The sequence below is a fragment of the Aptenodytes patagonicus genome, chromosome 5 (assembly GCF_965638725.1).
Source record: "Aptenodytes patagonicus chromosome 5, bAptPat1.pri.cur, whole genome shotgun sequence".
NCBI classification, from domain to species: Eukaryota; Metazoa; Chordata; class Aves; order Sphenisciformes; family Spheniscidae; genus Aptenodytes; species Aptenodytes patagonicus.
In genome coordinates this window covers 9237052-9264984 of record NC_134953.1, presented here as the reverse complement: position 1 = coordinate 9264984, position 27933 = coordinate 9237052, and the positions used below count along the sequence as shown (strand labels likewise).

The 27933-nt window shown below is 42.2% G+C and overlaps 1 protein-coding gene across 10 annotated transcripts in view; it reads right to left on the bottom strand.

The window, feature by feature from the left end:
- Nucleotides 1-27933, bottom strand: part of NDST2 (N-deacetylase and N-sulfotransferase 2) — a 143503-nt gene that overhangs the window by 29918 nt on the left and 85652 nt on the right. For 9 of the 10 annotated variants that reach the window (XM_076338489.1, XM_076338487.1, XM_076338493.1 and 6 more), the window contains one exon: nucleotides 24383-24443. The gene's annotated coding sequence lies outside the window, so the exon portion shown is untranslated. Of the gene's footprint in view, nucleotides 1-14181; nucleotides 14363-24382; nucleotides 24444-27933 lie in introns of those variants that run through there. The other variant, XM_076338497.1, reaches the window with a different exon arrangement.

The following is a 27933-nucleotide window of genomic DNA, read 5'->3' as shown; positions in this document are numbered from 1 at the left end:
ACAAAACACTCCACTCAGATTCCTACATACTCAATTTTGACTAAGACGACTGAGAATTTCAAGTCAGTGTCTTCTCAAATAGCTCACATCCTTTTGCTTTTTAATCCCATTGGATAAAATAGAATAATTAGACTATTTTAGATTCAAAGATTCACTATCTTAACACGTATTAGACAAGAAGTTGTTTTTGCAGGAGAAAATAATGTAAAGAGGGACTTATAAGCTCAGGAGCCCACGCGTTGTCTGCAGAAATTTCCAAGCAAGTGTTTCTGGGGTAGAATTTGTAATCTAACCACCACGGAAACAGTAGGAAAACTGAGAGTATGCTGATCTATGCAAAAGTCTGGCAAAGTACTGTACTACTTTTACAACTCTTTACCCCAAAACATCAACCTGGAAAACACTTCTCTTCCCTGGTTACACTCACTCACCTCTCCAACTTAATTTTTAGTGTTGAACTGAGTCTTTATTTTGCAAAGATCTGTACCTTCAGTTTCCTGTTACTGTTTAAAGATGAAAATCACAAGACAACTGGATTATTCTGTAGAATAAGGATGAAACCAGAGTTTAAGCTAGGCTGCCACACCTGCAGTGCCCAGCTGAGGGGCAAGAGGGAGAGGAACCCCCTTTGCTGGGTGCTTCTGAATCACAGCAGTGTTTTGATAACAATGACTCCATTCAAGCCTCTAGCGAAGCTCCCAAACAAGCCCCCATTTGTTACATGGGTGAGCTCAAAAAAACAAATTAAAAAAAAAGGCCTGTATCAGATTGCTGCTCAAGAATCTGTCAGCTCTGATCTCTTTAACAAGACTCCACAGCCAGAGGGCATGCCAGCTGGCATGGTATGCATTTAGCTCTTTGGGGACCACATCAGCTGGTTTAGGTTCAAATGAAAAGAAAAAAAAGCAACAAAACAAATATACCAACCAAAATTTATATTAAAAGGTGAGCGCGCTGTCAGAAACCACCCATACCCAAAACACAAAGCCCAGAAGGATCTCTACTGGAGATGCGGGGGGGGGGGGGAGAGAAATCACACTGAAAATTGCTCCCTCTTAAAGGAAAAGAAAATACCTGTGTCCTCTTTTGAGATCAAACTCCTTGGAATCTAACACCACAAAAAACCCCAAGTTTATAGGTAAATTAAGGTCCATTCCGAACTCCTGCCAGGACTGCCTGAGTGTGAATTGCAGAAGGCGGCAGTCAGAATGCACAGCAAGGATGAAGTGTTTCACCGGTGCAAGGACGCAGGCTCCGCAGGCTCCTGTCCTGTCAGAAAAGCATCACTAGATCAGAGAGCATCAGCTATAAGGTCAGCTATCTCACAAATCACCAGCATTAAGACAAACACTTTATAAAACTGAGATGTTCTGTTTCCTAGTGATATACAGTGTTAATGTGAAACATAAACTGTTTTGTGAATTATCAGCCGCTAAGCCACATGGCAACTGATGTGATATGAAAGCAAGATAGCAATCAGAATTGTGTGGTTTTACTGTCTGATCTCCAGATATTTCCAACGCTTGGAAATTATTGTGGGGGATCAGTATAAATGCTCAAGACCAGCACTTGTCCAAAACCAGTGACCAGAATATATGTATTTGGGGCTGCTGGTATATTCATGCCAAGGCACGTGGAAGACAATGCGTGTCATTTGACTCCTTCATCAAGAACTTCTGTCATACAAGCTCCTTCCTAGATGGGCCACAGAAAGTCTTGCCACCCTGAAAACCAGCATCACGAGCACATTTCCCCAGCCCTTTTTATTATTCATAATATAACCCCCTCTTTCTGGAACGCACAGCAGCAGGATCTTGCCTTTGTCCACAACAGCTCTAATTCAAAGGTCTTTCTTTGGCACTTCCTGCGAGACGGTTGTTGCCTTGGGCCCCAGAGGGACTGCAGTAATTGAGTTACACAGTAATCAGAGAAGGAATCTGATTGATTTTCCAACCCATTCCACTTTAATGGTGTCATCATGACACAAAATTCCTCATTTGTCTGCTTGATTGTGAGACACCGCAGCCCCTCCCTTGTCTGTGGTTGTATCTGTATGCCAGGCCTCCAGGTACAGCCCCCCTCTCTCGTGAAGGTGGGGAACCTGGCAAGTAACGTCAGCAGAGCACAGTGAGCCACATGGCAAAAGAATTAGTAGACCCCAGTTGTATTCCACATACTGGATAAAAAAACAATACTGTGGAAATTACAGCCATATTGTAATTTAATTGCCAACCAAGCTCATTTTTGGGCTCTGGGCATGTGTTTCAGCTAGCACTCACTGCCAGTCAAATCCTGCGGTGAGAGACTGCCCAAGGAATACAAAACTCAGATCAAAGAGGCAAGAAACACTAATGGTGCCCATGGTGCTCCGACGGACAGGCTTGCAGCCTCCAGCCCGCGCTCTGCTCTGCTTCGGCAAGTCCCCGTGCAGGGATAGGCCTCTTTTGGTACAGACCTGTGGTAAGCCGGAAAGCTGCCAGCTGGCCAGCAGGCTTGAAACGTGTCAGTCTGATATAAGAGGAGAAGACCTGTGCGATGAAGTAATAATTATTTTTAGCTTTTTATTATCATCACCCCCAGACAGGTATGTAACTTCACACCTTCTGCAAGAGCAACAAACTGCAGTCCACGCTAAACAGATCTGCATGAACTTCTCTCAGCCCGACCTGGTGGAAACCCAGCCGCGGGCTTGAATTTACCCTTGTGCCAGTGCAATGAAGTTTGAAGGCACCATGAAGGCACAGATCTTGGAGAGGCCGGCTCATGCTGCCAGGCCAGGTCCATGGGGGGCTGCACAGGGATCCCATGATTCCCGCAAGGTTCTTGCTGTTGGGATACATGATATATGCCTTCCACTGACAACCTAGTTTGCAGCAGATCTTTGTTCTCTTAATCCTTTACAGTACAAAGAAAGAAACAACAGTTTAGTCCTTCGCGTGCCAATGACAGAGGCACGGCCCAGCACTACCTGCTAGCAATGTAAACCAATCCTTTCCTCTGAAAATGAAAAAGTCCTCCTTATAAGAGCTTCCAGGAAATCTGCTTTTCAGCTCCCTGCCTTCTCCCCATCACACTACACTCACTGCTTAGGGTTGTTACAACTGACCTGACTAATCTTCAAAAGCAAGGGAATTTCTAACTTTTACACCGAGGCATTCCCTCAAGTTGAATGTCAGCACCACAAGCCCCTACGTGTTTCACTGTCTCGGCACAGGACAAATTTGGGAAGGGAAAACAGTGTCGTCTTGTTTATCAGCCTGCCTAAAGATCAGATGTGCAAATCAGGAACCTGAGGAATTGTTTAAAAAACAATCAAACAAAATTTCAGCCTTCAACAGTTGCTGATGCTACCTACTTAATAAAAATAATATGTAGCTTGGCAGCTGCACACCTTTGCTGGAATGAAAAGGAAAGATTACAAGTATCATGGCAGTGGAAGCGCTCACAGAAGTCAGAGCTTTCCACCAGCTGGGGGGATAACTGCTCTGGGGCTGCGCAGGTCTCTGTAATGCAACTGCTCATATCTCTCATATGAGAGAAAGGAGGCACTTTCCTCAGAGACAACCAGAAGGGCATCCCCACTTCTTCATTTCATGTGCTACTGAAGCTCTAACACCCAGGTATCAGGCTACCACAAGAACCGCACAGTTTCATTCTGGACTTACCCTTCCTTCTGTTTTGTGCTTTTCCTGACACATAGGTCCATGCACACTCTGACCCTAACCCTTTTCCCAAACTAGGTGATAATGTGAGATACCAGCTCCTTTCTGCAGCCAGACACTTAGAGCTGTGGGACGGAGAACTAGAATCAGCACAGGTCAGAGCCTGCCACACAAGGGCACACCAAGTTGCTCTCCAATCCCACCCAGGTGGGAAGTGAATATCTCAGTCACCCCAAATGGTGGGAACACACCATCTCCAGCCTCCTCCTTACATCGGTAATCAACAAGTATACTCTATCATGGCAGAACATCTTCAACTCAATTGTGAGAACAGGAAATAAATGCAGTTCCTTCCGCATTAGATATGGACAAGGATCTAATTTCCATTCCCTCACGCACCCTGATTATCACAATTCACATAAACGATCCTGCTGCAGAAAGCAAAACGTCTTCTCTGCTGTCTTCTGTTAAGTAACTTAATCAAGTGGGGAAATACAGTCAAACTGTGGCAAAAACAAGACAACTCGGTGCCAGTCAGAGTTGAAGTGTCTTAATATAGAAATGTACGTTAATGAGAGTTTATCTGCAATTGCTATGAAAGCAGCCTAACCATTCTTCCTTTGAGCTATACTTTAAAAATTTCACCTCAATTAACAAGAGGTTGATCTTCTATATTCAATTAACTTCTTCCTGCCAGGTAACACACAGGAGCTAATCTTCTTTTCCAATCTATTTTATCTAGGAACATATGACAGTAGGGAACAGGTTAATACTGTTACACTGAAAGTTCGTCCAAATTGACATAAGAAGAAAGCTTTAAGTATGCTCTACCAAAGCATAAAACCTCAGGAAAGGCTCTTGTGCTTACCTGTTCCTGTGTATTTGCACCAATATTCACACGGTCAGAATTTGCTGGGCTTGTAAAAGAACGCGTTCCCTGGCTGCGTACAGCAGCTCCCTCCCTCCTGCCTTCAGCTGAGGTCATCTATTCAGAAGACCTCCATCCAGTGTAAAGCTAATGGTGTATCTCCCAGTCTTTGTAGTTTCTAATATTCAGTTCTCTATTACCTTGGTGTTATTGAAATAAATAAGTCTCCTGGACTCAGAAAACAAAATGTTCACATTTTTGCTGGCTTGGCTATTGCAAGACAGCTTTTAACACAGTGCAAACTCACTTCAGAAAAAGGAGGGGAAAATGATATAAACAAGCTATAAATCTGGCCTAGCAGAGGCAAAATGAGTAAAAACAAGCAAAGGGAAGAAGAACGGAATGAGTGGAAAAGGGATGACTTGAGGTCTATGAAGATCACACAGGCTGGCTGAGACAGTGGTTTGGAGGCCTGGGTTTTGCAAGACAGGAACAAATGCAAAGTGCTCTACTGCCCTCACTAAGCCTTCATGGCCACCTGTGCAATGAAAATCATCACCTGGTTTGTCCTGGTTTCAGCAGGGATAGAGTTAATTTCCTTTGTAGTAGCTGGTACAGTGCTGTGTTTTGGATTTAGGATGAGAACAATGTTGATAACACACCGATGTTTTAGTTGTTGCTAGGTAATGCTTACACTAGCCAAGGACTTTTCAGCTTCCCATGCTCTACCGACTGAGAAGGCTGGAGGTGCACAAGAAGCTGGGAGGGGGCACAGCCAGGACAGCTGACCCCAACTGGCCAAAGGGACATTCCATACCATGGGACGTCATGCTCAGCATATAAACCGGGGAAAGCTGGCCGGGGGGGCTGCTGCTCGGGGACTGGCTGGGCGTCGGTCGGCGGGTGGTGAGCAATTGCATTGTGCATCATTTGCTTTGTATATTATTATTATTACATCATTATTATTATTATTATTGTTATCATTATTTTATTTCAATTATTAAACTGTTTTTATCTCAACCCACGAGTTTTTCTCACTTCTACTCTTCCAATTCTCTCCCCCATCGCACCGGGGTGGGGGTGGGGGGAGTGAGCGAGCGGCTGGGTGGTGCTCAGTTGCTGGCTGAGGTTAAACCACGACATGGTTCTTCACAAGGGTTACGGCAGAAATAGATCTCAAGGGGGGGGACTCTGTAAGGAAGACTGTCAGGGCCCTGCACACACCAACAGCCTCTGAATGCCCTGCGCAGCCTCCACCTACTGATCCGCGAGCTGTACCTGAGCTCAGGCCATGACCTGAACTACATTACAAGTATGCTCTGTCTTGCTGACCTGACTTTGGACCTGCCTGATGACTATGCACTTACCTGGTGATCACTGGATTCTAGGTTGAACCTGGTGACTGTCACTGACCGCCTCTATTTGTCTTGTTTGGGTACTGTTGCTGAGGATGCTGCCTGTGTCAGAGGAGGAGGAGGAGGGTGGATGGAGACCCCATGCATGGTGGGTCAGGGCAACTCCAGCCTACTGGGGTCCTTATGGCCTTGATGGACTCTGCAGCAGCTTCACACACTAGTTAGTTTTCAATGCATGAAGGATGTGTAAGTGACAGCAGGAGGGAGTCTGCTAGAGAAACAGGGTGATAAAGAGTTGTGGCTATTGTTAGACTTCCCTGTCTTAATGTGGGTGGAATTATTTAGTTTTCTCTCAAACCATCTGTGTTTGTAATTGTTATAAAAATCAGAGCAACACAGGCAATGCACACTTATTTCCACACCACAGTTTACACTATGCCATGTTCACTACATTTTTAAACAAGAATTTCAATGCTGTACCTTCTGTTCCCCTTTGTAGAAACCTTGTTTTTAGACAATCAACAAAGAGAAATAAAATTTATTTCAAAAGAAGTCTCAAATATCTTAATTCATTTTAAACTGTACTGTAATTACACATCACTAGTTCTTCACCTTTCTCCCATTTTATAGACTTAATTGCTAAACTGGGTGCTACAGTCTTACATTTTTAATTAGTCAACTGATTATGAGTAGAATTTTTTTCTACTATGAAGCTGCATCTTTAAAATACTCCTTCATGCAGAATAAGTCCAGGACCTCATTAACAGCCTAATTAACAGTATAGACAAACTCTGGAACAAAAGCTGCCATATTTGCAATCAAATCTACCCTCTGATAAAACTGAAGTTTTGTCAGGAAAGCTCAAGAATTTTGAGCAAAATGTACATCTCCATTAGGGACTGCAGCTGAAGACAAAAGGATCTGGGCACTGAAAACTGCAAGGTGCCCAATTATGGCTTTTGGAGACTAAATCAGCTATCTCGGAGACTGTTTTCCAAAATTTACAGGCAGTAAAATTCCCAATAAAATGCATTCAACTACTGAAAATCTGATTCATTTTTCATTATTAACATGGAAACTATTTATGTTTGGAAGGAAGAAATTGTTTTTTCCATGAAGAAATTTAGTTTTGAAGTCCACTTTTAGTTTCTGATAATGGAAAAATGTATGCCTAACCTTCATGTCAAAATTAATGAGGTTACTTTTGTGTGCCATTTTGCAAGCTTGTAGAAGTATCTATAGGATTAAACAATTGTGAAACTATTTCTGTTTCACACGTAGCAATAAGATATGAGGTCGGATATTATCAGAAGTGAGACTTAAGAAAATAGAAGTATTCAGAACACTGTTTATTATGAAACTTACTCTAAAGCAACAAGAGTGTTTTCAGGGTTTCTTTTTCTTTCTTAATAAATCTTCAACTTGGTTCAAATACTTGAATTGAAACCAGAAAATCCCAGTAACTTTTTTTTTAAAAATCAATTATCAGATTGCCTTGTCTCAATTGGAATGGAAAGGACAGAATTGCCAGAAAAGTGAAATTCTCTCCAGGTGGAAACATGCATCAGCCTGTATGGCGAGGTGTTCAGTAGGAAAGAGAACCCACTTCTTCTCGGTCTAGCCTGGTAGAAGGTATTCAGCCTATAAAATGCACTGCAAAAGAAAAGGATGACTTGATCCACCACTTGCATACAACATCATAACCACTTACCAACACGTAATTTTACTAACATGGTGGGTCTTCTGCTTTTTTGCAATGTTTTTGTGGTAAGACTTGTTCCACAAACAAAGACGCAAAAATGCTTTACAAACAGTAAGCAGATACATCTCCATGCATGCTTCTGTGAGCTTGTCCATGCTAGGAAAATAACAGTCACGGCACCACAATTACCATCGTGGTGAAGCTGTGCAATGACGGTAATATTACTGAACACCGCCAGATTTGCCCAGAGTCCTGTTTTCTACCACCATTTCATGCAAGTTGATAAACACAGCTGAACTTTGCCTATACAGACAGGCCAGTTGATGGCACTTGCTGTAATACAGACACTAATTTTCCGCAGCCTAGCAATTACCTTAAGATAAAACATGGCTGCTCTTTAATAGTGTACAGAAAATAGTGAACTAAGTAAATAATTTTGCACTCAAAATGGGAAGGGGAATTTATTACTAATCATTCTATAAAGAGCTAATGCAAACAATGCTCAACAAAATAATGGCAAATACACTCCTTTATCCTGCCATACGTACCATCTCACATTAAAAAAATGATCCAGAACAACAGATATAGGAAAGAAAGTATACAGAGAGACAATTAGTCAAGTAAACAACTTGGGAATGATTGCTGCAAGAAACAGGTTCGCAAGAGCAGAGAGGGAGGGAGAATTTGGCAGCAGAGACTGGGAGACTGTTCCAGGAATAGGAGGCAGCATGAAACAAAATGCAAAGCTGGGAGTAGGAGGAAAAGATAAAGGGAGGAGTGCACAGGGAGTCAGAGGGGAGTAGGAGAAAAATGACAGCTCACATTGCTTAAGGAGGCAGAAACATAGCACCTAAAGACAGAATCTGCCGGAGACATTAGGTCTAGCTTGCCTGCTTTTAAAAAACATAGGTTCTTTAATAATCAAAAGAAGCAGGGTCTAAAAGGCTTAACAGCTCATCTTCAAAGACGAGTTCCAGCAGAAATACACTAGCATGCTTACAGCTTATGTATTTAATGCTGACAGAGGGGGGCTCACACAGTCTGCAAGTCTAAAATTCATCATGTCTTGCAATATTCCGGCCACACCACAGCATTATTTCATCCATATCCTGACTAAAGCCACTGCTGGTTTGGTTGTGAAAATCTAATAGGCTTGCAGTACTGTCTAACTGCATTCATCCCTTCCCTTTGTCCAGAGAGAAGCATTTAGGAGCAAAAGAAGGCAAGGACTGCATTCGGCAGGAAAGTTGCTTCAACTACATTCTTACAGTGCTTTCTGCCCTTTCAATTGTAAACCGTTTCCCATACAGAGACAAAAGCAGTATTAGCTAGCTGACAGCGTAGATTACCTACATTAAAGAATACCCACAATAAAACATTATAAACGCTGAAATTTCATCATTAATGTTGAAATCTCAAGTACAAATGTGCTAATTGATCTCAGTGAGGTAACAGGTACTTTATCGTTTTCAGATCACTTAACACTAAAATCTTGTGCACAGATGTGATGGGAGAGAAACAACCGCATTTAGAGCATTCAAGTAATTCAAACTCAACTTTGCAGCAACACTATAACTAAATAATTAATGCTTTTTAGTAGCCCCGGATTAGATTAACACTATACTTCCAGACAAGATCTATTCTTCTTTTTCTACTCAATACTGCTGCAAAGCGGAGAGCAAAGGCAGTCCGGATATCCGAAGTCTGAATTTTCTTATCTTCTTCATTGTAGCCAAAACACAAGAATTAAATAATTTTTAGCTAGACAGCAACTTTGAAGAGCTATAATTAGGTTACTAAAAAATACACCATGATAAACATCTTATAAAATTTTAGACATTAATTTTAAAGTTAAATACACAAATCAATTCTAACTCTAATTATTTGGTCTACTTAACTCTCATATAATTAATTTGGTAGCTGGAATATAAAGATTACAGCTTTTTGGAAGACATGCTCTGTTTTCTCACACAACAAAGAAATGAAGCCTCTACTTGAACTGCAAAATTCAGTCTTCATTATGAATCTGGGTTAGTGTTTCTGCAATAAATTGAAATGCTTTGACTTTGTCCTCACTCTCCCGTGAAGTGCTAAGTGGCCTGCAGAACATCTGTGATTGCCAGTGTTAACGGAAAGCGCATCCCAAGGGCCTGCTGACACCTTGGTACCTGTAGCAAGAATCCTGCCCCAGTGCTTTTATGCTTATTTTTGCCCATATTCCCCTTTGCCTGCCTGTATTTTCCCAACCAATTTATCTATCTGACTCAACCAGGCAGCATCGCTGTCATTCCAGCTCCAGGAAACCCACCGACGCGGCTCTCAGTTTCAACCCCTGGTGTCCCTCTGCTCAGTGGGGCAGTCCCTTGGCAGCAGTGCCAACAGATAACTCTACCCAAGCAGTGCCAAGGGGCATCTGTAGTGGTTATCAATGCTACCCTCATTCAGCTCCTCCAGAGTTAAGACAAGGTGACTGTTTTCTAACTCGTTCATGCACACCTAAACCGAAGATCCAATTTTGCCCTCTCATCCAGACACCGATTTTCCAGAGCATTCAGAGAGGAAGATTCCACAGCTGAGCCACAAGCAAGGTCTCCATGTTCAGGAGACCACCACTGGGACCTGCCAGGGAAATTTCAGTGCCCTTTCTGGCTTCCTTCTCTCCTTGCACAGTTACAGAAAGGGCCGAAGGAAGAGCAGCATTATCATGGGAGATGAGGCAGGGTGGGATATTAAAATCTTCAATTTCCCCTTTGTGCTCTGTTCCACAAGCATCAGAAATAGGTTCAAAGACCACCTTTGAGACAGTAAGAGCTCTTCACGTACCCTCTGGGAGGGAGCTAAACATCATCCTAAAAGCTAGGGAATTTGAGGGTAAGACTGAGTTCAGTCCTTTATTCCACTTTTAACTTGATGTGGTTACACATTTTCCGAACCCCATCTGTAAAATGAGAATCACATTACACAAAGATGCTGAGCACCGATGGCTCAACGGCACTTTGTGAACGTATCAGAAAGAATTGGTATCCTGACGTTACCTGGGTAAAACACAAACTTCAAAACAGCGATAAGGGTGGGATTGCCACCGCTCGCTGCTCTACTGCAAACACTCCACAGAGAATGAGATTTGAGACAGACAAAAGGTGAAAAATCCTCTAGCATTTCTCAATTAGCAGAAGGATCGTAACTCGGCTTGGTTTGCTGACAGGACAGAGGTTGCTCCATGGAAGGGGTGAAAATACTCTTCCCCTCCATTGCATTTGCCAGGCTCTCATATACTTCTTTTTCTTCACTGCTGCTATTTGCGTCAAACAGGGGAACCACACTCATTCAGCAAGGGCCACCTCAGAGGTTAAACTACTGGCAATGGCATTTAATTTATTGGTAAGGGGGAAGAGAGTGAATTTATTTTAGGTCAGATTGCTTATATGAAGAATCACCTTGGATCTGCAAATGCTAGGAATACAAATAAGAGGAGGTATTTGAGTCCTCTACTTTTTTAGAGAGGTCCACTTTCCTTCATGATCCTAAACAGACTAATGTCAATCAACCAATTTAATGTTCGCAGGCTGAACCAATGCCACAAATCCTACCCCTAACTACTGTACCACCTCAGAAGAGACACCTTAACTTCTACCCCCTGCTCCTTATAGAAATCCAAACCAGAACAACTGTACATGTATCAGTGGGAGACACTGGAGGTCTGTGTTATGTGCTCTCTGACGTTCCCCACCCCAGGAAAAACATTTGGCCTTTACACAAGTATGTTCTGCACTTGAATTTTCAGTATAAAAATGATTACTTAACTCTGAAATGAAGCACACAATATGGAGCGGCCACTAAGCACCCCAGAAAGGCTGAAAAGCTACAACAGACTAAAGCAGAGAGAGGTGAACTTCTCCATTTGGTCTTTCTTGGTTCCAAAAAGAAGAGTCTCTGCAGAACCTCAGCTCATATACGGCGGTATGAAAAAGCAAGATAATGCTTCCTTTGTTGTACGATACCTAACTTTACAACCTTTTATTCGGAAGAAGGCATCACACTGGATTGAAAGCAGCTTTTGAAATGGTAAGCAACAAAACCAAATCCCTTTGAGGAATATTTTGCATTAAAGATGGCTTCAAATTTGCAGTGAAAGATTCCAGCACCAGCCATATTCTGAGAACAACGTGTGCTCTCTCTCTCTGCCAGCCCCTGTGCCTGGCTTGCTGGCTCTATAGTGAGTTTGTTATTGCCCTAAGGGAGTATTAGATAATGAAGAGCTCCGAGTTGTCCTTTCGCTTCATGCCTGGGCTCATCCTAATGCGTGTAAGCAGGCTTAGTTTGCAGACTTTCCTTCTCAACCTCTTCCCCCTCCTATTTTCCAGCAACCCAGCAACATTTTTTATAAATGAGCACAACCAATTGCCTCTCTTGAAACAAACCTATTGAATCCATCACCTTCTTTAGAGTGTTTTAGAGACTAAACCGAGGTTCCCAGCTTTCAAACACACCTGAGTGCTTTTACTGCACTAGGTGACTCCATCACGAAGCATCAGAAAACAGGCACCCCACAGAGTGGTAACTACTCAAAGTACCTGCTCCAGTCCAGCTCTGCGCTACAGGCAGCACTTCATCCTGCTAGAAGAAAACTTCAGCAGGGTCCAGGTGTGTGGAATGAGGTATGACAACGGAGACATCTATACACACTGAAGCGGTAACACCAGGCTGAACAGGAGCTTGTGCAACCGGACCTTAATTGTGGTTTCAGGCAAATGGCTGCATCCACTCACGAAATGCCTCTGACATGCTATAATATTTTACTGAGCGCATAAAATGGTTGTTTCATGATGAAGGACAGCAGTGGGGTTAATGACTTTTTACTATTTTTTTTTACTATTTCATCTAAGGTGAACAGACTTGATACATCATTTCCGGATGGTTTAAAACAATGGAGAATATTTTTATTGAAAGATCATTTGTATTTTTTTAGTAATTTCTTTCAAATCATCGAAGTAGAAAAGCCACATAGGGGGTTGTCTGACAATTCCAGCAGTGAAGTAAGACCCAAGATTCCTGGAGTTAGCAGCAGGTCAACCTTTGACAGGTTACTTCAGCTCTGTGTTGGTTAAACACTCCTGTCAACATACACCTTTTCATTATCTCTTTGGGATTCTTGAATTGAATGGCCTATAGAAAGGCCAGATCCTAATACAATATGGAAAAAATTTCACTGCAATTTTAGCTAACCTGAAACATATGACATCACTTAAGCAGAGACCACCACCCTTCCTCATCCTCTATGAGCTGAAGCTGGGGAGTGAAGAGGGAGGGCAGAGAAGGGAATTGAAAATTGTCTGCTCTTCCATATAGCCACATTGTAGAGGGAAGGTTTGAGACAGCAGGAGCTACATCTACACAGTTACTTACAAAGCAGCCTAACCATCTGACTACATTTGTTACTGTAAGAGGAAAAAACAAAGACCCTTAAGAGAAGAGGCCCTGCGAGAAGTTTCTGGTCTGTGCTCCAGGTCAAGCTCTTGCTTTCTACATCTGCAGTGTTTGGCCACATTGCAGAAGCATCCATACTATCAGCGTGAACTTGACTGGTTAATTAAAGAACATTTTTAAAGGCCCAAATTCTGCTTAATGTGCCTTGACCAGGAGAACGGCAGCTACATCTCAGCTTGAGGATCAAGAAATTTCTTAATGACCACAAAATCCTCAGTGTTCCAAGTGAATCTTATTTCCCAAGGAAGTAAAAAATGGAAATCAAACACACTGTTAACCAAAGGGTCTTCTTTTACTAGTTTGTGGTGAAAGGAAAAAGAATATCTATAAAAACTTCGATTTCTAAGCTTTCAAGTTGCTAAATATTAACTTAGCACAACCAGCTTTGCTCTTGAGATGCAAATGAGAGTTTAGATCGCTGTGTGACAAACCACTAGAAACTGTGGTTGCGTTAGTCTTCAGGGAACATACAAGACATCATCTCGTTTTTAAAATGTTCTATCTGTAATAGCTCTAATCTTTACAATTATTTCATCAGTTACCAATACTGCTGGTATCTGTTCATCTGCCAGTCAAGTACCCAAGACATAAAGTGACTATGAAGGGTCAAGGGAGTATCTATTTATAGTGCAGCGTGAGCAGTAGCCTAGGCGAAGGCATGCAGCTATAACCAGCTTCCTTGTACTATCCAAGTGCATTTGCGAGCCACCAGCTCCTCACAGGGCAGATTTCATCTTCCTCCAGCACATTTCAGAACCTGAATTTAACCCAGCAGCAAGGTTAGATGCAGAGACATCCTATCAGGGAGGGAAAGGGAGAGCAGAGGGAGGAGGAGGAGGAGAAGGAACTAAACAAAGAGCTTAATGAGCAAGGAACGTAGCAGGCATATCAGAGATACAAACCCTGCCAACTCCACTTAGTGCACTAATACAGTCACTGAAGAGCAGCTCCTCCATCCTCCTCTCAAAGCATTGTCCTTGCAGATGATGACTGGTTAACAAGCAGTCAAATAACAAGGCATGAAAGAAAACAATGTTTTCTTGTAACAAACTAGGTAACAATTAGATAAGGAATAGCAAAGATAAGCACAAAGATTCAAATTCCTACCTTTAAAAGCGAAATCCTCAAGTGAAGTTACTATCTCAAAAGTCTGACAGTCGGCAACCCAAGGAAAGACACGGAGCCAAAGGGAAAGCAAGAAAGGCTGAGAGCTGCTCTTCACAAAAATCATATATAGACTGTGCTGGCCTTTCTGGAGAAGGGCAGCTGGGCTGCACAGTTGGTAGATGGCTGAACCATTATTAGTAGCAGTGGCTGCCTTCCCTTCACTCAGTGTTGCCAAAACCTCTCAGATCATTTTGTGAACCTAAGGATGCTGGAATTTTAAGTGCAGACAAATGGAAAAATGTAAATAAATTCAGGCTAAAAAAGAGCACATCACTGCTGAGCATAAGCACCATTAACCACTAGCTAGTATATCATACTGCAGCTACAGGTGGGTGGTGGGCAAAGCACAGTCGCACACAAACAGTCCAAAAGCACAGCCCTTTTCTCCCCAGAAACTATCTTGCCTTGCAGCTCCTCTCTGAAAAGCTTCCATGTCACTCCCTGAAATCCCAGGAACAATGAAAGGAAAGTAAGGAAGATGGTGTGCACAGGAAGGCAGAGAAGCATGGTCCAGTACTCAGATTATCATGGCACACGGCAGATTTGAGATGCTCCTTCAGGGTGGGGATACAGCTCCATTCTTTCCTCCTCTTACACACTGTGCATCTAATCACGGCAGGGCGTTGAACTCCATTTGGACGGCAGACAATGGGATCTGGCAGCAGTTCAAAGGCATTTCTAGCGAAGTGACTGAACAAGCTCACTGCCGGCACAGGCAGACCGGGATGCAGAGCGCCCCGCTTTCCTCCCCTTCGCTCCCCAGGCTGCAGGGGCAGGTGCTCCACCACGGGCAGCCAGTTCTCCTTTTGTTCCAGTGGCAAGAGGATCAAGGAGGAAACCAAAAAGGTACTGCCACGGAGAACAGCAGCACCTAAACCCACATCAATAAGGTAGAGAAAGGCAGGGAGCTGGGGGCGGGCGGGGAGGGAGAGATAGAGAAGAGGGAGGCAGGCGGGCAGAGGGAGGGCAAGTGGGCGTGCAAGGGGGGAGAGGGGAGGAAGGGAGCCCACAGACAGCAGTGCCTGGCACCCTGACAGCTTGCTGCCAGAGTTCGTCTTCTGAAGCTGTCACAGGTTTATGGATGCCTCCAGACTGACAAGCTGACAAGATGAGGGAAACTACACTCAGCAAATGTATTCAGCAGCAGTGAATTGCTTCTCTTGCCCTAATGTGGCTCACAGTTTCACTCAGTGAACTGATCTCATTATTGGGGGGGGGGGGGGGGGGCAAACCAACCCAACAGCACACCAGCTAAGTATACTCAGGCACTATTAGTGGAATCTGGAGACTGGAATAAATCTGCAGAGGAACACAGAAAAATCACCTTCTTGTGCATCGCTAATAAAAAATTAACATGTTAAAAGAACAAATACATAAACCTGAGATTATGTTCTGTCCCTATCTAAGCATGTTTGGTCGCAGTGGTGGTGGGGGAGCTAAACTCTCGTTATACCCCTGAAAGACTGGCACAAGAGAGGTTCTCTACTTTAAAATGTAATAGAAAACGGTGTCCTAGAGGAGCGGAGAGGCAGGCAGAAAAGGAGGCGCTTCTGACCACAGCAGCATACTCTGCTTCTCTTTGAAGATGCAAAGCCCTAGGTATGCTCAAAGTTGTATCCTTTCCCAGTCGGGGTTTGGGAGAAGAGGGTTTTCAGACAGGATGACACACTAGCACACATCTCTAGAGGAGTTATTTTAACAGGAGCTGACAGCGCACAGCGAACAATTCTGTAATAAGGCAGTGAAAACTTAATGCAATGGAACGTTACAAGGTATTAGAAAGTGCTCTGAAAGAGGCCTGAATCTTAGTGAATCAGGTGCTGCCTCTGTTATACAGCGAACAAAGCACCTCCTTAAAATTTTATCCCAACAATAACAAGCTAAAAACTAAAATCACAAACAAGGGTCAATCATCAGGCTCTTGGGGTCACCTACTACAACTTAACCTGCTTTTGCAGAATGTCTAGCTTCTCAGTTAAATTGACCAGGTAGCTGCAGTAAGGTCTGTCTGAAAGATATTTTCTACTGTCTCATTACTCTGACAGTACAGGAACAAGCCCCGGAAGCTAAGGTAGAAAATGTTTTAAATTGTTTATTATGAGTAGATGATTTTCCTTTTGAATGAACAATAAAACTAATTCAGAACGGGCATACTGTTACGTATTCTTTAACAGCACAATGATTTGCTCAGTGTTGTTTAATCCTAGAAGATACATTACAAAAACATAGCAAATTATTTATTAATTTATTTAATATGAAAACGGAAAAAAGCACTGGAAAGAAAAGCACACAGACATCAAGATATTTATTGCTAAGCGGTGAATAAAAGACGAGGTGCTGAGGGATAAGGATTACACACATGAAACTAGTGCTGCTGTCCTAATCAATCAACAAAAGTTAAATGGATGTTGAGTACCTTTGAAAAATGTGGTTTCCACATCTAACAGGAAACAACTCTCTATTCTGCCTCTTGTTTTAAAAAAAATCTTCTCAAATATATGCTACAATGCAGCACTGCAAGTTTGCAAGCCTCTTTGTGAACTGCAGAGGGATGATGCTGACAAAAATTTTCATTTATACATAACCTAAAACCATTTAAATTTTTCGCTTCCAGCTCCCATCTATGCCAGTAAACAAACCCTTTCCATTCAAGCTGCAGTATGCAAAAGGCAGATGTTGGAAATCTCTCGATACTCCACTAATCACAAAGACGACAAAAAATCCTGACTCCACACAACAAAGGACTGATTTTTAGAATAACAAAGATTTTCATGACGAGTTTTCACCATACATTTAATACATTTTTCGCCAGTCTCCAGTGTTTTATAGAGATTCAGGTTTATTGGACACTTGCTGGTAGTCTTTTCAAACTTATTCACTTAGAAAATGTTAGAGAGAAGAATTACTGCTGCTCCATGTATATTAAGACAATTAACTTTTGCTCACTGCCTAAAGTCAAAACTTCAGTATCTCTCTCAAAGGCTGGATTTCCTCTCCTCCATCTTCCCTACCCAAACCTCCCGCACTTTCCCACTCCCCCCTCCAACTCCCAGAACTACTCCACACTGCCCCCCAGATCAATGGCAAGCAGCGAAAAAATTAGCTCAATTGCTGTTAAGCATCACTTAGAAGCAAGTACATCAACTATGTCCTCATGCTAACAGGTAGTTATAGTGAGATTTCGGTGATATTTTCCTAAACAGTCAGTCCTAACTACTCTGAACTGTAGTTCTGCTCAATATCACTTCGTGGTGACTGTCTCCAAAGAGCCCTGGAAATAAAAGGGGAAATGCTGGGTGTTGCTACCAGTTAAGAGACAGCCTCTGCTGCTGCACATTGTAAGTACAGCCTCCCCTTCCCAGACAGCTTCCCCTATCATGAAGATTAGGACAACCATGTAGGTCTCTCTATAGCATTCCCTGCGCTGGCTATGATATACAGTAAGGCCTTCCTGACACCATTATGTGATCTTTGTATTCACTACTCGATGTATTTTAATCATCGTAGTGAGAGCAGAGGCACAGCTGCAGAATTATACAACACCAGAGCAGAGGTTTTCCACCAGGATCAGCAGACTATTTCTGAGGGGTCCAAGGAAAGGTTACCAAGAAAATCAAGCCAACCGTCAGCAGCTTTAATTCACTGTAGAGGCGTCAATATCTTTATTAGACAATTTTTGTAGATCTGTGAATTAAAACAGATTTTAAAAGTAACTTTTGTTAGGGTAATGCCCAGGAAAACGAAAGTAAACTCAAAACGTCTAGTCATGATTCAGATAAAAGTCTCTCTTCTGTCACTGGATAAAATCACGTGCCTGCTGCAGCATTTCTGGACCAGCTTGTATCTTTCCTCTACCTCTAATACTCATAATCTGGAAAACCCATCTGAAAACTAGAACCAACTATTCGGAGAAAGAGAGGGGTCTTTTAGAGTCTCTATACCTAAAGTAAGAATGGTGGTTGTTACAAAAATATTAACAGTATTTGCAGTATTTCCTCCTTATCAGGGTCATACTGTGTAACGGCATAATTTCCAGGATGTTGGTTAGACCCAAACCTCTTGCTGTGCTTTGTATCAGTAGCTTAAAAGGGTATATGGTATCAAGGTAAATATGTTTGAAATAAGTAGCCTTAGTTTGTAAATAACCTGATCTTGAAAAGTTAAATAAAAAAGGAGCAAAATCCCACTGTCCAAGCAAATATGCTAACAGACCTATATTGAAATCGTGGCTTCACACCCCAAAAGACACTCAGTAACCCTCTGATGTCTCTCATTTATTGGGCTGTACTACAAGGTGTTTACTTTATGATGACTTTAAATGGCTAGGCAAAACACATTTTTCATGCCCTGCCATGTCAGAAGGACATACACTTTTCTGTTACACGTTTTTCAAAATGCCTCACGTTCAGGATGCTATTTACACTAATTGCACTTGAGAAATGGATGGGGCCTAAATGGTTCTGGAACTACCAAGACACCGCAAGATTATCTGTTTAGTCTACATTCTTTGAAAAATTTTCTTGATCAAGCCTTATTTGTAAGCCAGCACGGCAGGATAGCGTTGATAGTGCTATCCCTGAACAATTCTTAACCTCCAGACAGAAACACATAACAAATCTAGCGCAGTTTACAGTAATATGCCAAACAAGAACTTCTCACCCAGTTCTTCAGTCTCACACACACACCAGTCTCCTCTGCGCACAGATCTTGTCCGCCAGGGCTCTACCCACCATTTCACTGATTCACTTTGCTTTACCACATTTTACAGGTAGAGACAACACACAGGATATGCTGTAGCCAGTCCCATAAATCTTGAAACTCTCGCTGGAGCCAGTGAAGACCAAACAAGTTTGTGTGTAAATTTCACTGGAAATATACTAGCAAAGATAGATCACTATTGAGGCACTTTAATACTGCACTAAGTACCTGAAAAAAATTAGATTTGAGTTCCTCCATCCTTCCTCACCCAAATATTGAGAAAGAATCTACATTACCTTAGCTCTTCTCAAAAAGATACTTGGACACAAAGCCGATTTTCTGGGGATCACTGAGGGAGGAGGGAAAACTCATTCTCTTTAGCAGCCACAGAAGGGATAGGAGAAGATTTAAGGATGCATTTAACCCAGCCAGTATCTGTTTATTAACAGAGGAACAGCTTCCTGTCCTGAATTTCCCCTTTAACTGAGGTTAACAGAGATCCATCCCATAGCACAAGGAAGACTACAATTAAACCCAACAATAGCTTATTGGCATAACAAGCCATGTGAACATTGCCGGAATTGAGGCAGGGATAGGGGTTGAGAGAGGAGATGGACCCTGCAGACTTGTGTAGGTACAACCTGTTCAACTCCAATAAGCTCATTTTATTTACACAGACTTTGGTAAATTTCTAGCTGGCTTGAATGTGTAGGCTGTCACTGGTGAAGTCTACCCTACCTGAAATTCAATCAAAGACAGCTATATCACATTATCCTTTTTTTTGGCCTGCCACTGAAATAGAAAACAAGAGTGGTTCTTGAGAAGGTCTAGATGTAGTTGACTTAGTGATTAAGGGGACCCCCCCCCCAAAAAAAAAACAAACCAAAAAAACAGTAAAAGGTTTGTATTCCTAAAAACATACCTCTGTCTCTTACATCAGGAGACAAGTGAGCCATCATCCACCCTGTTTGGAATGAAGTGCTTATCTAAGGGATGACAAGAATTTCCGGGGCCAGAATAAGCATGTGACAGACTTTTCTTTCTCTTCAGTGAAACAAAGGGGCTCTGTTATAGGTACCAGTTATATCATTAAAACTTGTGAGACATGACAGCGTACAGAGCAAGCAACCTTTCATCTGTCCCACTAAGGATCTGGAAGTGTCAGGACCCTGAGGGCACCATCAGCCCTTAACGGCACAGACCACTCTCACGTAGGACCTCCACGCACCCACTCTGCCTATGGCCCAGCATCTCCATTTAAGCTCAGGCCTGGGCCTTTGCTCTTTGCCTGAACTTTGCTGTAGACGTACCCGTCTGCAGCCCTGCCTCTGGCCCTGTCTCCTGGATTGACTTAGGCTGTAGGTAGCTTGTCTCCTGGAAAGACCCCTCGTATATATGCTGTAGCTTGTCCCCAGTTCTGTCTTTGGTCCCGTCTCCTGGGTGGACTTTGGACCCATGCTGTAGCTTTGTCTCCAGCCCTGTCTTTTAAACTCCTGGATGGAGTCTCATGGCTCCATCTTGCCTGGGACTGTCAGTAGACCCTGTTACCAGCACCCAGCTCTGCGTGCCATGTTCAGATCCTGTGGGACTGCACCCCATTGGTGAGGGCACTGCCTGCACTGGGGTCACCCTTGCCTCCTGGCTTGCCTCAGCTCCTGGCCCTTGCTGTGCCCTGACAAGAGGCTGGTGCATAGTGGTTGCAGGAAAAGATTTAAAAATCAATGGAAACAATATTCATCTCTGGTAACTGGTGACTGGACAGGTCCTTTCTGGGAAGTCCTCCAAGTTGTCCATAATCACAACCTAAGTTGATTTCCAAGCCTTTAAGCATGGCCTTAGGACAGATCTTGGCAGTTTGGCGAGGGCCTTAGCCCAGTAATGGATCAACAGCTTTAATGCCAGATACAGAAAATATAATCTGAGAGACTAATAGAGTTTTGTAATATATAAGCACATGAATCATTTTGTGGAAGAAGGTGAAAGAAAGGAAGAACATGTGTTTGCATTTATAGGAGAAAATGTAATGGTAATGTGTTACTTTTCCTCTTCCATGTTAAAGTAGGAAAAAAGCTCTTGATGTATTGATATTTAAAAATATTCATTGAAAATGCGTGGCGAGAAGGGTGAAAAGGGCCAGAGTTAAGCCATTCAATTGACAAACAGATGATACATTCAGAAGAGAGGAACGTGCCCCTGCCAGAGCACCCTAAGTCACGCCCTTCTGCTTTGTAATTAATTTTTTGTCTCTGTTCAGCTGTGCTCACATTTCTTATCTCACAGAAGATCTCCAAAGCCCACTTGGGGATAAAGTAAGCTTATATGGAGGAAAGGATAATGAGGTTAGTAGGTGTTGCTATGCTGGTTGCTAGCCTTACATAGTTTTTACACTTAGTAGTGCCTACAATTTGAGACAGTTATTTCATTTTTGTATTCATCTTTAATACTCAACAGGCTCATCTTCAGCAACAGCCAATCTTTAAAAATTATGTAAATAGTAACTGGCAAAAATCCACCACTAACTTGCCAGTTCTCTTGAACTTCAGTCCAATAAGCTAATTAAAATGTTTAAGACCAAATCCTGTCCAAGCACTAGAATTCATCTCTGTTGCATAAATGTGGCATGATGTCACGAAGACACACCATCTAAGTAAACCAGCATACTTCTGGAGATGTTTCAATGACAGGACCTCACCAATATGATTAGATCAGTTCCACAAGTTTCAGAGGAACTGGATACTATAACCTGCCCCAGACAAGGAGATGAAGAACTGGTGACTGCAAAAAAATACCTGGTAGACAAGTCCTTATTAGAACGAACTGACAGAACAAAATAGACACAGTTAGGAACCAGAAAAAGATAAAATATAATGGAAGAGAAAAGGAGTTATTTGTCCCTCTACTTCTGCTATGACTGAATAGAGTTGAGGTATTCTCACAGGAAAATAAAGGCTTTTAGGAAAATAAAGGTTTCTTGAAAAGTAAGCTGCAGGCATTTTGTGGCTTGCTCTCTTACTTTTTCTGTAATTTAACTGTGGGATATTATTGGCAGAGGCATCTCATTGCAGGAAACATTAAAACATTATTAACCAATAAGTAAGTATTGCTAAGGATGAAATAATCATGGGTTAGCACAAGGGAAGACCAAAGCCCACTTTTAAATTAGTAACAATAACTTACAGTTTCCAGTAACTCTACTTTCATGTACAGTGAAATGGGTTCTGCATGGCCTACCTTGGCTATATACTCTACTGCATGGTCCCCTCTCCACCTGCTATCATTTCTACATTTTTGCTGTCTTTCCCCATTTCCTAGCCTTTGTGTCAATGAAATCAAAGGTGCAGTGGCAATTTACTGTGGCTGTACCTGAAATCAAACATTCTTCTCCCTTTGCTGTTCTAGCCACGATGTCACATGTACATCGACATTAGCAGAATATATGAAGCATTCAATTAGTATTTTCACTCTCTCACTTATTGTAAATATTTATCAATTTCTCATGTGAATATTATACCAAGTGTCTCTGGAATTACACAACTATTCAAGCTGGAGAGAATGCTGATGTGATCATTACACTCATTCTACTCCATCACAAATTTTTGTTTAATTTATTCTGTTTCTACTCTTGAGTTTGCAAAAGTAGCCCTGGCTTCTATTACCACTCTGCTCCTCACAACAATGTATTGAAAGTACAAAATCCTTTATCATGTGTTTCAAGTTATTTTTGCTCCTTTACTAGTCTCTGCAAATCACACCTGCAAAATTGACAACAAAAAGTTTACAGGAGACAAAATTTACTATTTGAATCACACTGGAAGAATGAGCTATGAAAACAGGGGCACACCAACTACATAGATCCTACCTCTTTTCCAACCCTCAAAAATCCTTTCATCTGACCAATGCCTGAGGACCCTCGTCTATGTGTCTCCAGAAAACTCAGGGTTAGGGTTGAGGGAAAGAGAAAGCATACAGCTGCACTGTGAGCGGGGCTGGGAAGGGGCTGCCAAAAGAAAGTGGGAGCTGCATGGAGACCGGCCCTGGAAGAAATCTTTCATTTGGGCAACAGTATCAAACTTGTCTACGGCTTCCCAGGAAAACTAGGGTTAAAGTCCAGCTTCCAGTTGACAGACAGAGGAACTTCAGAGCTGTAGCATGTGTAGGGCTCAAAGGGTCTGAAGTCCTCGTTTTAGCATGTCCACCTTTCCTCACCACCTGAGTTTCTGTACACTGGAATTCAGCATTAAGTACTAGTTCCCGCAACTTCCTTTTTATAAACCCAGTCTACTTGCATAAGGAATGCGCTGTTCCATCCACCCTTTTTTGCCCTCTGATTTTCTGCACAGCTAAAGCCATAACGGCCTGCTCATATAGAGCGATCTGAGATATCTATATAACTGAGAACACTCTTCAGGCATGAAAAAGTATTTCAATCAGACTTGTCCAGCACACACACAAAAACCCAAATCATCTCTGTTCTTTCCAAGCAAAGAATCTAGGAACCTTTCAATGGAGGCAAGACTTGACCACATCATCCCTCTTCTACTGCACTGACTGTAGGAACTTCCACTCTTAAGACAGGATTGGCCCTTTTGCAAGTACTGCAGCACCTGAAATTCATAAATGTCACAGGAGCCTGAATCTCTGCAAGTTCTGCATCAGGCACCTTGGCAGGACCAGTGCTTTTTTGCTACATTAGAGTGCAGTATTCAAATATATGTCCTAAATAAACTCCACAAGAATTACCTTCCCTCGCTATTCATCCAGACAGAACTGAGGGAGAAAAAGTAGGACTCCTTTCCTTCAGCACAGAATTTAGACCAACGTGATATTTCTATTTTTAATTACATTTATGATATTTCCTGTGGGTATAAGTCATGAATGCAGTTCCAGTATGCTGGGAGCAACATAAATATAGTCATTCCCAAAGGGATCTTACAGCTGTTATGCACGGGTCAGAGATTCTGTGAAATGCAAAATCTGAAACTTTAAAAGCTTTTTAGCCCACATCCTTCCCATTCCTTTTCAAAGGCAGAGTTAATGGATACTGAACAACACTGCCCCAAATTTTGCCCACGCGGTATGGAAGTAGTAACTCCATTTAAATAAAGTAATATTTAGCAATAAGCAAGCACCCGGTCCTATCTCACTCAGGAACTGCATCAGAAATTCCATTCTGATCCAAATTAACTCATCTGTCACTTCACGCTGACAACTGTGCAACTGAAGACAAGACACATGGAATTGTTTCCTCTGCAAGTCATTCTAAGGGGGGGAAGGAGGAGTGCAACTTCACACTGCAGCATACAAGTCTAGCCTCCTCCTCCTCCTACCTGATTCATTGCCTCTTACTTTGACACGAGACCACTCAAAAGGACTTAAGCAAGCTCTTCCCTTTACCAAATCTGGAGATGCTAGCCCATAAAAATGCAAAAGATTCTGCACTTACCTCTGATCACAGTCTGGTGAAGGAAAAATACTTATCAGCTGCTTCTCTCAGGAACAACGTTCTGTTTTAAAATAAAAAAAAAAAAAAAGAAACAAGACTTTAAACAGTGCTTCTCTCTCTCTTCCCTAATGTTAGCCTCCATCAGTGTTCGTAAACATTTACTTAGCAGGAGCACCTTCGCTCTCCAGAACCAAGGTAATGATTACATTACACTAACCATGGCATGAGGACAGAATGAGGCCATGACAACAGCCTTGTTGGCATCGACTAGACGATGACATAGGGTTGCACTGCAGCAGGCTCAATTGTGCAAGAGTGAGAAAGAGTGGGGCAAGATGAGAAATGACAAATGCAGGGAAAAAAAAAAACCAACTAACAAACCAGGAACCTGGATTTAGAGATAAACCACAAAGAAGAAAGAAAGTTCACAGAACAAGCAAATGCGGTATGAGCTGAGCGAACTGGACATGCCAGCGTAGTCCTAATGGGATTTCTCACATCTGTTCATTAATATCGTTGCCTTTGAAACAGCCAACAAAGCAAACTATAAGACGCTACCTTCTTTAGACTTGGCCACAGCTAAATCAGTTCAGTAAAACTTCAGTGGTGTGACAGTCTGTGTAGTTTATTGCCAAAGCCTTTAAAAGAGTCAGGACCATTAGGTATACTGTGAAACAAAAACAAACCACCGAAGGATGGAGTTACACCCTTCCTCCACCCCTCTACCTGGCTAGCGATCACACAGATAAAAGTACTTTGTGAAGCTAACTGAAGCTCAGGAAACTTCTGTGTGTGTAGACACACAGAGAGCAGCTTGCCAGTGAGAGCGACTCAGCGGAGTCACCGAAACCCCGAGGAAGGGCACAGATTAGAACAGGGTCGGGGCTAAAAGGCTGATTTTACTATACCTGTTGGACAGCCTCTAAAGGCTGCTCTTCCACATCAGCTGTGTCTCAGATACACAAGTACTCTCCTGTAGCTTTCCAGCTCACATAGACCTTGATTCAGCAAAAACTCTGACCTTTGAGTTTCTAATAACCTTTAATACCTCTACAGCCAATTAGTAAACAAGAACCACACTTGCGCTGCCTGTAAATATAACCAAGTGTGCCCAGCTCCCTGCCTTCCTCATAAATTTACAAGAGCAAAATTTTCTCTTTTCCTTTTTCCTCGTTAGATAAAGATTGGTTTAGAAAAAAAGCACCTACCCTTCCTCAGCCTTCCTCGGTACACAACTTTCCTCTTTTATTCTGATCCATAATTCTTATGTTTCTTCACTAAACAGTTTGACAAGGCAGAGTGAGAAGCCCTGCATGTCTGGCCTCTGCAGATCCCAACACACCAGGGCAAACATCAAAACAGCCAGATGCAACAGCAGAACTAAACTACAAAAGGGGTGAATGTTTGATGTCACTGTAAAAGGAACAGACAACTAAAAAAATGTTTTTCACAGAACTGTGACAATCCAGTGAAACTCACTGAGAAAAACAATCAAATTAGGAAGTTAATTATTAGTAGGATTTATACGATGGCAGTGGAAAAGACTCTCACATGTCCACTACCCCCATGGCAGTCGTTAAGACCCACACAAGCAGATACATCAATATCCAACTAATGGCATTTAATATAAGTTTCCCATAGGGGTTGGCTGTCCCCTGATGTTTCACTGCAAAATATCTTGCACTTTCTGATGCAAACTATTACCAAAGTGGTGACTTGGACCAAGATGGAGCATCACTCTGGTCTAGTTGGTTTTACTTTCCAGAACACAGCAGACTTGAAAAAACCCAAAAGGATCAACAGATAAATGCAGGGGAGACACTCAAAGGGGAACATGAGTTACAAATAATTTTCTCTTCAGCTTTTAAAAATGCAACTTACTCACACTTAGAGAAGCTCAGAAACAGTTATATCAATGAGGTAAAGAGGCTCCTGCTCTTTGCAGTCCCACAATTTTCTACTAAGGCATGTCACAACCGACAGAAGTAGAAACACAACAGGGCAGGGTAAGACGGGAGGCAGAATTTAACACCAGCTGAATGGAGTAACAAGGAATTTAAACTGAACGCAGTAACTGATAAGCAGCCAGTGATGAAACACGAAGAACAGAGTGATATTATCAAGCAGATAGATTTTTCCATCAGTAGAATATGACAGGAATTGGCCAAATCTGATTTCACTGCAAGATTTATTTTAAAGAACCTTAAACTAAAGGAGTGGTTTAAAGCAACACTAAAGGGATGACACTGCTGTCATTTCCACAGAAAGCCAAGTGAGGTGGCAAAAACCTTGCCTAACCATTTCCCTCCTCCATACATACTCATCTGCCTATGTTGTCTGTGAGAAGCAAACAGATTTGTATGTTTGGAAAGCCCTCAGCACAAGGCGCACGTTACCACCATTATCAACAGCTGCTAAACACCACCTCCCAAATGCTGAACAGAGAAGGCAACACCACATTTCATCTCTAGGCATCAAAGCATTTACTAATGAAAATGAACCTCTGCCTAGCACACAATTAAGCGATTTTGGAAAGATGTCATTAACTCTAGGAGCACCATACCTTTTCCCGTGTTTGTATTTCGTTTCAAACTTACCAGCCATAACAATAGAGTGGGAAAGCTCAGGAGCTTGTGCTCCGGCCATGCAGGCTCCTGCAGGAGCTCCCATGAGTCAGGGTGAGTGCCATATGGAGACTCAATAAGCAATGACATTTGTATTCCTGAACGTTTTATTTCTTTAAACACCAGCCACACTAGAAGTTTCACTTTACTTTTTACTCTGGAAAAAAAGGCCAAACCTGAGTGTAACAGACACTGTCTGGAACGCCCAGGACACATATGAGAGCATGTGTGTGGTCCCCTTCACCATTATGAGATAAAACAGCTTTCAGGAAAATGAGAAGGGTGCTTAGTTTTTCTAAGCACAAAAACCTTAATATTTACACTAATCAAATACAACAGGGTCCACTTAGTCAGAGGAACAATATTCACATGGGAGCCCAACCAAGTAGAACTATTTTCCCATGAAGACCTTATCCTCAGTCTGGGCAAACAATCCAAGTCACACTAGATAGCCAACAGTTTTACTCTGTATGTCTCTGTAGTAATTACACCAAAGAAACATGGCAGTCCTTAGTTTAAAAATAATAATAATTTTAAAAGCCCAAATCAGAAGCACAGTGAAAATATGTAACGATAAAGCATACACTGGGAAAACACAGAAGGTAGCTTGATATGGTCAAAATATGAAAAGATTTACAGGGATGTAAACAGAGAGTAGAAAGCCCTGCTTAGTACATGGTGGAGATTTTTAGTTAATTTCTGTAAAAGAATAAAATAGAGAATAAAAATCACAGGCACCTGAGGTTTGCATTTCTTCCTGGATAACAAATACTTTATAACAGCACTGAAAAAGTTGCGTAGCTTTACAGTTCAAAGCTGCACAAAGACAACACAGAGCGAAGACAGGGGTGACTTTTAGTGGGTACGGGGAGGAAGGATGGATGGACTGCAGCAATCAAACAGGAAAAAAAGGGAAAACGTACATAG